This window comes from Euphorbia lathyris, chromosome 2, assembly GCF_963576675.1.
Source record: "Euphorbia lathyris chromosome 2, ddEupLath1.1, whole genome shotgun sequence".
NCBI lineage: Eukaryota > Viridiplantae > Streptophyta > Magnoliopsida > Malpighiales > Euphorbiaceae > Euphorbia > Euphorbia lathyris.
Window position 1 is genome coordinate 111923694 of NC_088911.1, and position 12167 is coordinate 111935860.

At 33.4% G+C, this 12167-nt stretch overlaps 1 long non-coding RNA gene across 1 annotated transcript; it reads right to left on the reverse strand.

Moving 5' to 3' along the window:
• Positions 1-7797: 7797 nt before the first annotated feature.
• On the reverse strand, positions 7798-8838 carry LOC136216483 (uncharacterized). Its single transcript, XR_010683318.1, has 2 exons — positions 8193-8838; positions 7798-8113 (listed from the first exon to the last, which is right to left on the reverse strand). It is a non-coding gene; the product is annotated as an uncharacterized lncRNA (long non-coding RNA).
• Positions 8839-12167: the final 3329 nt, after the last annotated feature.

The window sequence follows — 12167 nt, forward strand, 5'->3', positions numbered from 1 at the left end:
TATTTCAGTTCAGTGATGTTTCGGTTTAGTGATATTTCAGATAAGTAATGTTTCAGTTTATTAATGTTTCAATTCGGTAATGTTTCAATTCAGTGATGTTTCAGTTCTGTAATATTTCAGTTGAGTAAGGTTTCAATTTAGTACGTAATATTTCATTTCAGTGATGTTTCAGTTTAGTGATGTTTCGGTTCAGTGATATTTTGGTTCAGTAATATTCAGTTTAGTAATATTTCAGTTCAGTGGTGTTTTAGTTCAGTAAAGTTTTAGTTTAGTAATATTTCAGTTCATTAATGTTTCAGTTCAGTAATGTTTCAGTTTAGTAATGTTTCAGTTCAGTGATGTTTCAGTTTAGTAACGTTTCAGTTTACTAATATTCAGTTCAGTAATCTTTGAGTTAAGTGATGTTCCAGTTCAGTAATATTTTAGTTTAGTAATGTTTTAGTTCAGTAATGTTTCAGTTCAATGATGTTTTAATTCAGTAATGTTTCAGTTTAGTAATCTTTGAGTTCAGTAATGTTTCAGTTCAGTGATGTTTTAGTTCAGTAATATTTCAGTTCAGTGATGTTTGAGTTTAGTGATATTTCAGTTTAGTGATGTTTGAGTTCTGTAATATTTGCAGTTCAATAATATTTCAGATCGGTAATGTTTCAGTTTAGTAATATTTCAATTCGGTAATGTTTCAGTTCAGTGATATTTCAGTTCACTAATGTTTCAGTTGAGTAAGGTTTTAGTTTAGTAATATTCTAGTTCAGTGATGTTTCAGTTAAGCGATGTTTCAGTTCAGTGACATTTTGGTTCAGTGATGTTTCAGTTCAGTGATGTTTCAGTTCATTGGTGTTTCGATTCAGTGATGTCTCGGTTCAGTGATATTTAGTTTAGTAATATTTCAGATGTTTCAGTTCAGTAATGTTTCAGTTTAGTAATATTTTAGTTCAGTAATATTTTAGTTCAGTAATATTTCAGTTCAGTAATATTTCAGTTGAGTGATGTCTCAGTTTAGTAATATTTCAGCTTAGTAATGTTTCAGTTCAGTAATATTTCAGTAGTGTGATGTTTCGATTTAGTAATGTTTCAGTTGAGTGGTGTTTCAGTTCAGTAATGTTTCAGTTTAGTAACATTTCAGTTCAGTAATGTTTCAGTTCAGTGATGTTTTAATTCAGTGATATTTCAGTTGCGTGATGTTTCAGTTCAATAATGTTTCAGTTTAGTAATGTTTCAGTTGAGTGATATTTCAGTTCAGTAATGTTTCAGTTGTGTGATGTTTCAGTTCAGTCATGTTTCAGTTTAGTAATGTTTGAGTTCAGTAATATTTGAATTTATTAAAATTTCAGTTAAGTAATGTTTCAGTTCAATGATGTTTTAGTTCAGGAATATTTTAGTTTAGTAATGTTTTAGTTTAGTAATGTTTCAGTTCAGTGATATTTTAGTTAAGTAATGTTTCAGTTGAGTGATGTTTCAGTTCAGTAATATTTCAGTTCAGTGATGTTTCAGTTTAGTAATATTTCAGTTCAATATTGTTTCAGTTCTGTAATGTTTCTGTTCAGTGATTTTTTAGTTCAGTAATGTTTCTGTTCAGTGATAATTACGTTATGTTACGTTACGTTACGTTTGTGTGAGGATATAAATCAATTGTATGGAGGGAGTAGTATTTAATATGACATCTAAATGGATGACATTACACATTTATTATTGTCGTTAATGTGGCATTAGATTATATGAATTCTAGAAATTGTAAGCTTAATGATTGTTTATAAAGGTGCCTTCTATGCTTACTTTGTTTTTTTGCAAAGTAGGCTTTACTTTGTTTTTTCTACCATTGGATGAACTTACTTTATCAAAGTTCATCACCATCCAATGGTTGGAAAAACAAAGTAAGATTTACTTTGTAAAAAAATAAAGTAAGCATAGCCTAACCCTGTTTAATAAATAAATGAATGCTTAAAGAAAGAAAATAAAATTAAAGATTTACAAATTGATCTTCGAATCCTAAGGATTTACAAACTGAGCTTACAATTCTAAAAGATTATAAGTTGAGCTTACAATTCTAAGGTAATAAATAAGGGGACAACACCATTATTTAGAAAATCATTAATGTTGTATTTGGTTGTCATAAATAATGTTGTACATTCTCAATGTTAAGCTTTTCGTGTTCCCAATGAATAATCATTTATTAAGAGAAATAAATTTAATGAATATAACATTGATTAGACAGATACAAAATTACTCAAAAGAAGACGTCTTCTTATGTAAAATAAAAACATCCGGAAAAAATTATTTCTTGAAAGTTGGAATAAATTTTGAGGAAAGAGAAAACGTTTTTCAAAGCACAATATTCCAAGTTACAACTGACATGTCATCAGGTAAATCTCATATTAATATTAAATCACAACTTAAATTCATGAACCATTAGATTTTGATCCAATGACTATTAAACACTCTCCATAAATGGAGATAATTTAACACTCTCCATTGAGAAGACCCCCATATATATATATTTTCAATTTTCTTTTGTTATTATTTTGACAACTCATCAAAAATATCTTTAGAACTATTCTTGTTCATTTCTCTCTATTTCTGTTATTATATCTAGTATAGATTTCTGGTTTATTTTTTTATAGACAAAAAGTATAATTAAACTCCTGAACTGTGTCTATTTTAAAGATCAAGTTTTTGATCAATTATTTTTCTATATTGAGATGTTAATCATTGATTCTATTATCGATTTGACCTTTATTTGACTTTTCCGTCTAGTTTGGACAACATAAGCTTTTGAGGAATTCAGCCTATTGATATGGATATTTTAACTTCCAACAACAACAACAACAACAAATCCTTAGTCCCAAAATGATTCGGGGTCGGCTAACATGAATCATCATATAAAACTGTGCAATCAAGTCGTGTGAGCGACACAAATTCTCTCCCTCCACTTTTTTCTATCCACTACCATATACTCCTTAATCCCTAATAAACTCATATCACTCTCGATCACCCTCCTCCAAGTTTGCTTAGGTCTTCCCCTACCCCTCATTACTACATCCCTTTGCCACTCTTCAGTCCTCTTAACCGGTGCATCAAACGCTCTTTGTCTTACATGGCCAAACCACATTAGTCGGTTTTCCCTCATTTTATTCTCAATAGATGTAACCCCTACTTTTGTCCTAATTATTTCATTACTCACCTGATCCTTTCTCGTATGACCACACATCCATCTCAACATACGCATCTCCGCCACCGACATCTTATGAATGTGACAGTGTTTCACTGCCCAACACTCCATACCATATAACAATGCTGGTCTAATTGCCGTGCGGTAGAATTTTCCCTTCAATCTATTCGGCATGTCGGGGTCACAAAGGAAACCTGTAGCACTCTTCCACTTCGCCCAACCAGATTTAATCCTATGGGCAACATCTCCATCTACTTCTCCATCCGTTTGGATAATAGATCCTAAGTACCGGAAGCAATCCAAGGCCTGAACAACTCTCCCATCTAGGGTGATTGTCCCTGCCTCCCTACTCCTATCGTCGCTAAACTTACACTCCAAATATTCTGTCTTACTTCAGCTCAACTTAAAGCCTCTGGATTCTAAAGTTTGTCTACATAGTTCCAACTTTCTCTTCACACATTCTTTCGTCTCATCAACCAACACAATATCATCTGTAAACAACATGCACCATGGTATACCATCTTGAAGTGAACTCGTTAGTTCATCCATAACGATGGTAAAAGGAATGGGCTTAGTGTGGAACCTTGATGCACTCCAATCGTAATAGGAAACTCTTCAGTCTTCCCAACACTGGTACGTACACTCGTGCATGCTCCCTCATACATGTCCTTTATGATGTCAATATATTTCTTTGAAATGCCTTTCCTTATTAAGGCCCACCAAAGTAATTCCATTGGTACCTTATCATATGCCTTCTCCAAGTCAATGAAAACCATATGCAAATCTTTCTTCTTATTTCGATAGTGCTCCATTAATTGTCTCATTAGGTGGATGGCTTCCATAGTTGATCTTCCCGGCATAAAGCCAAACTGGTTTTCCGAGATCTTCATCGTCTTCCTTAGCCTTTGTTCGATCACTCGCTCCTAAAGTTTCATAATGTGACTCATTAATTTGATTCCTCGATAGTTGACACAATCTTGGACATCGCCTTTGTTCTTATACAAAGGGATTAAGATACTTTTCCTCCATTCTGATGGCATCTTATTGTTTCTCCAAATTTTGTTGAAGAACGTCGTCAACCATTCGATTCCTCTCTCTTCCAAACATCTCCAAATCTCAACAGGGATGCCATTAGGTCCTACTGCTTTCTTCAATCTCATCTTATTTAATGCCATTTTGACTTCACCCTTTTGAATTCTCCGCATGTAGTCACGATTTATCATATCGTGAGGGATACTTATATCCCCAACATCTTGTCCACGATCTCCATTAAATAAGTCATCAAAATAAGACCTCCATCGTTTCTTGATATCCTTATCTCCAACTAGGACTTTTTGGTGCACATCCTTCACACATTTAACTTTTTCGAGATCTCGCATCTTCTTATCTCTCATCTAAGTAATTCTATATATGTCTTTCCCATTCTTTCGTATCCAATCTTGTATATAGATCCCGATTCACTTTGCTCTAGCCTCTCATATGACATTCATCACTCCTGCATTTCCCCAATATTTTATAGGATTCTCGCTTACTCTTTACTGCTTGTCGTACTTCTTTTGTCCACCAAGATGTGTCCTTACCTGGTGGCATGCTACGTTTAGATTCCCCTAGAACTTCTTTCGCTACTTCCCTTATACTATGCTCCATCTTAGACCATATCAAATCTATATCTAGATCCGTATTATAAGTCCAAATATCTTTTTTGGTCATCTCATCCATAAATTTTTGTTGATTCTCCCCTTGCAGTTTCCACCACTTAATCTTAGTCTCCACTTGTGGTGTTCGTTTTCTTATACATCTCATACTTCGTAAATCAAGCACCACTACTTTATGTTGGGTTGTCGTACTCTCACCAAGGATCACCTTATGATCAATATAACTCTTTCTCCAAGCACTCATTACTAGGAAGAAGTCAATTTGGCTCGCATTACCGCCACTCCGATAAGTCACTAAGTGTGATGTTCTTTTCATAAACCATGTGTTCATGATACTTAAGTCATAGGCTGATGCGAATGGACATTTTAACTTCCGTGTGAATAAATTAAAAAAATAACTTTTTTAACTAGAAAAACATAAATATTAAAAAAAAAAGAAAAATAGTTGCATTGCTGAAACTTGTACTGATTTAGTCCTTTGGCACCTTGACTAAAAGACTAAAATCAATTAAACTCTAAACTATAAAAATAGCAATAGGGTCGTAAACCAAAATTAAATATTTGGTATTTAATTGTATAGATTTTTTAGAATTTGGTTTGGCAGTGTATAAATTAACTCAAACAACAATAATATTATTAATAAATCTAATGTCACACTAGAATTAATAGTATTTAAATATAATGACAAATTATAAAATGAGGAAAGGTGGCGGCTGTTCTTTTGTTTCTTGATTTAATTCCCATTTCAGTAAAAGTTTCAAACTTTGCTAATAAATGTAGTTATAATTTTATGACAACAATTATGTTCAAATATTAAATATTGAGATTATGAGTGACTATTTAGAGTATCTCTAATAAAGGATCTTTAATATATGGTGTTAAAAACAGCTGTGGTATTAAATTGAATAACTTTCAAAAAGTACCTACTATTAAAGTGATTGTGAGTACTAAGGAAGGTTGTCAATTTTCATATTCGCTTTCTGTAATTTTTTAATTTTTGTTTCTTGATTTTTTCTTCCTCTTGTGTATTCTATTCTATATTCATTTCTTAATAATATTCGGGTTATTGACTACGCCGGAGGTGCCAACCTAGTTGGAATGTCCGGACTGCCTTCGCGTCTCAGCATTCATTAAAAAAAAAAAAAGGAAGGTTGTCAATATCTTTTCACTGTTGGTGTACAATATTTATAATTAAAATATTATTATTGGACAAAATCAATCGGACTACATATACAATATAATTGGAGTTTAAAAATAATAGCAGATCAGAAAACATGGGTAAAGATATTGCGTGTAATATTTAACAATGTCCCTGCCAAGATGATAACTATATATTTGTACCTGACTGACAAAAAAAAAAATATATAAAACCCATTTGGCCCCTTAAACTATAGTAGGAAAATCAATTAGCTCCACATTCTATCCAAATCAACAATTAAGCCCTTCAATTGTTCAATTATCATCAAATCACTTCCTCACATAAACTGAGTCAAAAACTGAATCTCAACTCAGTTAACTAAGTGTTGGGTTGTTTTAAAGTCATAAAAAGTGGGACCCACCTTGATATGCATTCTGATCCAGGGCTGTGCATTATGCGGTTTACCGCAAAATCGAACCGAACCGAACCGATACTGTTTGGTTTTTTGATTCGGTTTTATTATTACGCGGTTCGGATTCGGTGTGTTATTTTGGTGAATATCGGTTTTCGGTGCGGTTTGGTTCGGTTTTTAATAAAAACCGAAATAACCAAACTGCACCGATTAGTTGCTACTATGTCGTTTTATACATGTATGGTTGGAAAAAAATATTCGAATCCTTCCTAAATTTATACACACCACCTATCTAATGATAACACAACCTGCTAATTTTTGAATTTATGATTCTACAAAAAAAAAACATTTAATATAACCATTAAATTCTAATTTAACATCTATTTACCTTAACTTTGAATTTAATATAACCATTAAATTCTAATCTAACACCTATTTACCTTAAAAAAAAACATTTAATATAACCATTAATTTATGCTCTTACTTAGTATATGAATTAAAGCTTTGTGCTTTTTAGATTATTTGTAAAGTTTTATATTAATTCGGTTAATTCGGGAAAAACCGAACCGAACCGAAAAAAATCGGTTCGATTCGGTTCGGTTGGTTCACTTCGGTAGAAGATTTTTAGATATTTCGATATTCGGTAAATTCGGTTCGGTTTTAAACCGATGCACAGCCCTACTGATCCATCAATTCCTTCTTCTTGTTCATCTTTTGGATCTTTTTAATGAGATCATGTACTTGAAATGAGGAGAAGAAGAGGATAAATTGTCGAACAAATGAGCAAAACATAAAACCTTACTTGGAATCACTGAGAAAGAAATTGTCCAGCAAATGAGCAAAACATAATTGTCCAGCTAATTTTCAACTGTCTCTTTCTTTCTTTTCTTATTTTCATATGAGAGAGACAAAAATGGAGAATCATGTACATGCAAAAATGGTTTTTGCTCCATTTTTTTTGTTTTCTTATTCCTGTTTGAAGTTTATTTATTATCAAATGATTCTCGATTATCAACCATCAGACAAATCAAATTTACGTTAATTGGTCCAAGTCATTCTAGTTGTAGATCAATTTGTTGATTTCCAGGGATTTAAAACCTACTTGGTTGTTGTTGGAGAGAATGCAGGAGGAGAAAGATTGGAGTTGGAGTTTGAGAGGTATCAATAGTGGGTAATTTCTACATTTTAATTGCAATTTTTATGGCTTTAAAACAACCCCACTCTCAATTAACTGAGTTGAGATTCAAATTTTGACCCAATTTGTGTGTGTGGGGTGATTTGATGAAAATTGAATAATAAAAAGGCTTAATTGCTGATTTAGATAGAATGAGGAGTTAATTGACTTTTCCACTATAGTTCAAGGGGCCAAATGGACCTTAACAATTCTGCATATTAATGCATATAAATATATTGAAAAGTCCCGAAATTCTATATAAATGTAATGGAAATACAAATTGAACATAACAAAAACAAATTAATCTATATAAGCCTACTAAAACCATAACCATAAATTAAGAGAAAAACAAACTCTACATCAATTGTATATTACTAATAACTTGGACTAGGACTAGGATTATGTCTCGGAGTATTTGAAGAGCCACCAGTGAAAAATGCAGGTGCCGTCATTCCCAAAACTACAGCAAACAGCGAAAAAGTAACACCGAGCAGTGCGTTCATAAAAGTAGAATCAACTTTGATAAAGAACAAAGTCACTCCGGTACTGTTGTGAGTCAAGTAAGACACTACATAAAATAAAATAAATTTTAGTTAACCAAATATAAGAAATAACACTAATTATATTCAAAATAAAAATAGACATACATAGGTTTAATCTTTGAGAAACCCAAACATTTGATGACCCTATCAAGCCATGAAGTGAGCAGATTATGCCAAGTCGAGTACACACAGAGTTCGCTTTGTCGGTGATTGCAGCAAGTGATAAAATAACTCGACTAAACAGAAAAGCTTGAAAAAAACATAGACACAAGTAGTCTTCCGTAAACTTTGGGTTGAAATTTTCTATGTATAGAAAATACAAAATAAAATATAACATGAAAAGATACATCCCATTATTAGTTGGGCAAGAAAATAAACAATAATTCTTCCGCTCAATATATTGAGAGCATTTAAAAATTGGGATGAAATATAAAATCAAATGAGGCACATCATAGTAAATAAGAATTAAATATTTCGGAAGTTTCTCGTATTCATTACGAAAAACATCCAAAATAAACAAAAATATTATTTGAATAATAAATATAACTAATAGTAGCAATAACAAGTCTAGATCTAACGGTGAATGACCAAATTCTACACGATCATTAAGGTTCATATGATTAAAACTGATGAAATGAAAGAGTGTTTCATAAAATTCAAAAACTATTCTATAGCAAATTGGAAAATGGATGGCAAGGAAATTAGGAAGAAGTTGAACAACAACCATGGCAAGAAAAAACTAAGAAATAGAGAGTTGGGTGGGGTGAGTAAATAATAAAAATGTGTTTTATATATAGGCAAACATTTAATTGATGACCATAATAAATTAGTTAGTTGAGTGTAGTTAATGGCCATAATAAATTAGTTAGTTGAGTGTAGTTAAATGCCATAATAAATGTTTTAAATGCCATCTACTTTCTTTCTCTAATTGATGGTCTTAATAACATTTTTTTACATTTTAATTACTTAAAAAACACAAACTTGGTGTAAATTAGCTATTTTTTACTAATAAACGAAATACAAGTAATTCCAGTAAATGGCAAAAATCACAAAATGATCTTCCTCTTTGAACATTGCCTTCTATGGTTACTTTGTTTTTGACAAAGTATCATTACTTGGTGTGTTTTCACCATTGGATGATGGAGCATAAAATTAATCTAATGGTGAAAACACACAAAGTAAGGCTTACTTTGTGAAAAACAAAGTAACCATAGCCTTTACCTTGAATGTTTATGTTTTTTACTAACTTTTATATTTGAGTCCGGACATTTTCCCCTTGTTCTCATTACTGTATGTGTGCTTTTCTTTATCACTTTTCTCTCTTATTATTTTAAGGGATAAGATGTAAAATTATCCCAAATATTTAGACCTAAGAGCAATTTTACCTCTAATGTCTAAAATGGTACAATTTTACCATTAACGTTGGCAGCCAGGAACAATTTTACGCCTAACATTAACAAATTGGGTCAATTAAAGAAATTATTTATTAATATTGTCATCTACACTTCACATGATAAAAAAAACATATGATTAAACATCAAAAAATTAAAAAAAGTATATACTGTATTTTATACGAGTTGAACAAAAAATTCAAATATTTCACCAAATTTCAAAATATTAATATCCAATTCTATTATTAAATCACAAAAAATATAAATCTTTTTAGAATCAATTTACATGCAATTGGTGCAGAATTAGAAACAAAATATATGTGTTTTATAATAATCTCGTCCTAACTTTTCAGTGAAGATTAGAAACCGCTGATCATGCTAGGGATTAAGGAATATCAAATTAGTATAATAAAAACTATATAAAATACATTCCGCATCTAATTGTCTATGGAGGAATTTAAGAAAAATATTGAATTGATAAATTTACCCATGGACAACCTATAAATACCACATAATACATAATAAAGGTTCTCCTTAAATTACTTAGAACTATGTCTTTAGAAAGTAAAAGTCTCTTGTGAATCAAGCATTTCGGTAAGTTAGGCTATGTTCTTTATCGTTGAAAAAAACTGAATAGAACTGAACTGAACGCTACTGAATACTGAACTGAATTAAACTGAACTGAACTGAATTTAACTGAATGCTACTGAACTTAACTGAATGCTACCGAACTTAATAATAATGATGATATTAGACTTTAAAATAATTTTAATGATAATATTGGACATTAATAAACTTATAATAATAATAATAATGGTTCTAATAAATTTAATAATATCAATAGTAAATAAAGATATTCTGTCTGAATCGTAAATAATATCAATAATAAATAAATATAATAAAAAATTTATCAATTTTGAATTTTCAAAACTAAAAAAGAAAAAACTGAATCGTAAACTGAAAAATGAAAACCGCCGCTCCCGTCCTTTTCTCCCTGGCGATTTGCGATAGCACGACCCCTTCCGTCAATCTCTTCACCGCCGACGAGTCCTCCTGATCTCCGACGCCGATCACGCCATTCTCTCCGCCGCCGGTGGTCGTGGGAGGCTGACTGTCCCTCCGGCGCTCTGTTAGTGCTTGTGAGTGGTTTTGATTTCGCACTGCTCTGGTGCGCGGTTCTTCTTGCGGTTTTCTGGCTTCTTCTTTGCTTCTGGCTTGATTTCGCCCTTTGCTTCTGGTTTTGAGGCGTCTTTGCCCCTCTGATTCGGCCGCTGCTTCTAGGGATTTCTGTTTCTTTACCGTCAATCCACAGATTGGGGATTCAGCGAGTTCTGCCCTCGGAGCTGCTCCGGCTCCCATTCACTACCATTCGGCAGTCGGGTTAGTTCTTTCTATCCATATTCTGTCTGCTGTGTTGGCTTTGGTTGTCTCTGTTTGCTTGGTTGTGTGCCTGGGAAAGTTTGGCTCTGGTTGTTGGTTGTATCTGCTTGCAGTCTTCTGTGTATTGTTTCATTGGGTTTACCTGATTCTTTGTGTCTAGTGGATTGGTTCTTTTGGTGCAATTGTGGTTGTGGTTCTCTTGGTTGTGCTGATCTGTGTTTCTAGTTGCTGGACTGCTGTCTGCCAATTTTGTTTCCCTAGTCTTTTGCTATTTATGGCTGGTATGGAGAGGGTCGTAGGCAACCTATCATTGTCGGATGGAGAGGAGGAAGCCTTAGATCTTAGTGGACCATCATCCAACCCTATTGCTAAAAATGGAAGGCTAACTTTGATTGGTCGGTTCCTTACTGATCGCACTATTAATACTGTAGCCATGAAGACTAGAATGGCCACCTTATGGAGACCAGGTAAGGGAGTGGCTATATCGGAGCTCTCAAACAATAAATTTGTTTTTGAATTTTATCATGAAATTGATTTGGCCCGTGTTGTGGAAGGAGGCCCTTGGTCCTTTGATAATCACCTGCTAGTGGTTTCACTTTGGAAAGATGAACCGTCACCTGATTTGGTTGAACTGTATGTTGCTGACTTTTGGGTACAGGTTTATGATTTGCCTATTGGGTCTATGTCGGAGGGGGTGGGTAGACAGATTGGGGACTTTATTGGAAAATTCCAGGCTTATGATATCAATAATAACACCGGACTCCGTAGACAATTTATGAGGCTGAGAGTCTCAATTGACGTGAGAAGGCCGTTGAAAAGGATGAAAAAAATCAGAAAAGGAAAGGAGGAGTGGGCTTATATTTCGTTCAAATATGAGAGATTGGGTTCGTTTTGCTATATATGCGGTCTGTTGGGGCATACTGATAGATTTTGTGATAAGATCTTTACGTTGAAACCTGAGGATATCACTAGGGAGTGGGGGGACTGGTTAAAGGCTCCTGTACGCAGGGGCGGGGATGTATTGAGTGTGAAGTGGCTGAGAGAATCGGGTAGTCAGACTACGACCCTCAAGCCTAGGGGTGGACCTATTCTGGAAAACACTGTTCAAACCTTGAAAGCAGGGCAGAGTAGTGGGGGTAAGAAAATCGGGAAGGAGAATATCCCTGGGGGACAGGAGGGGACAAAGCTGAAGGGTAAAATGGTAGCAGGAATAGGGAACCCAGTTATACAGCCAATGCAAGAGGGGGAGATAGTGAATATGGCTGTGGATAGTGATGATGATGGACTTGAGTTGGCAGATGATCGCAAG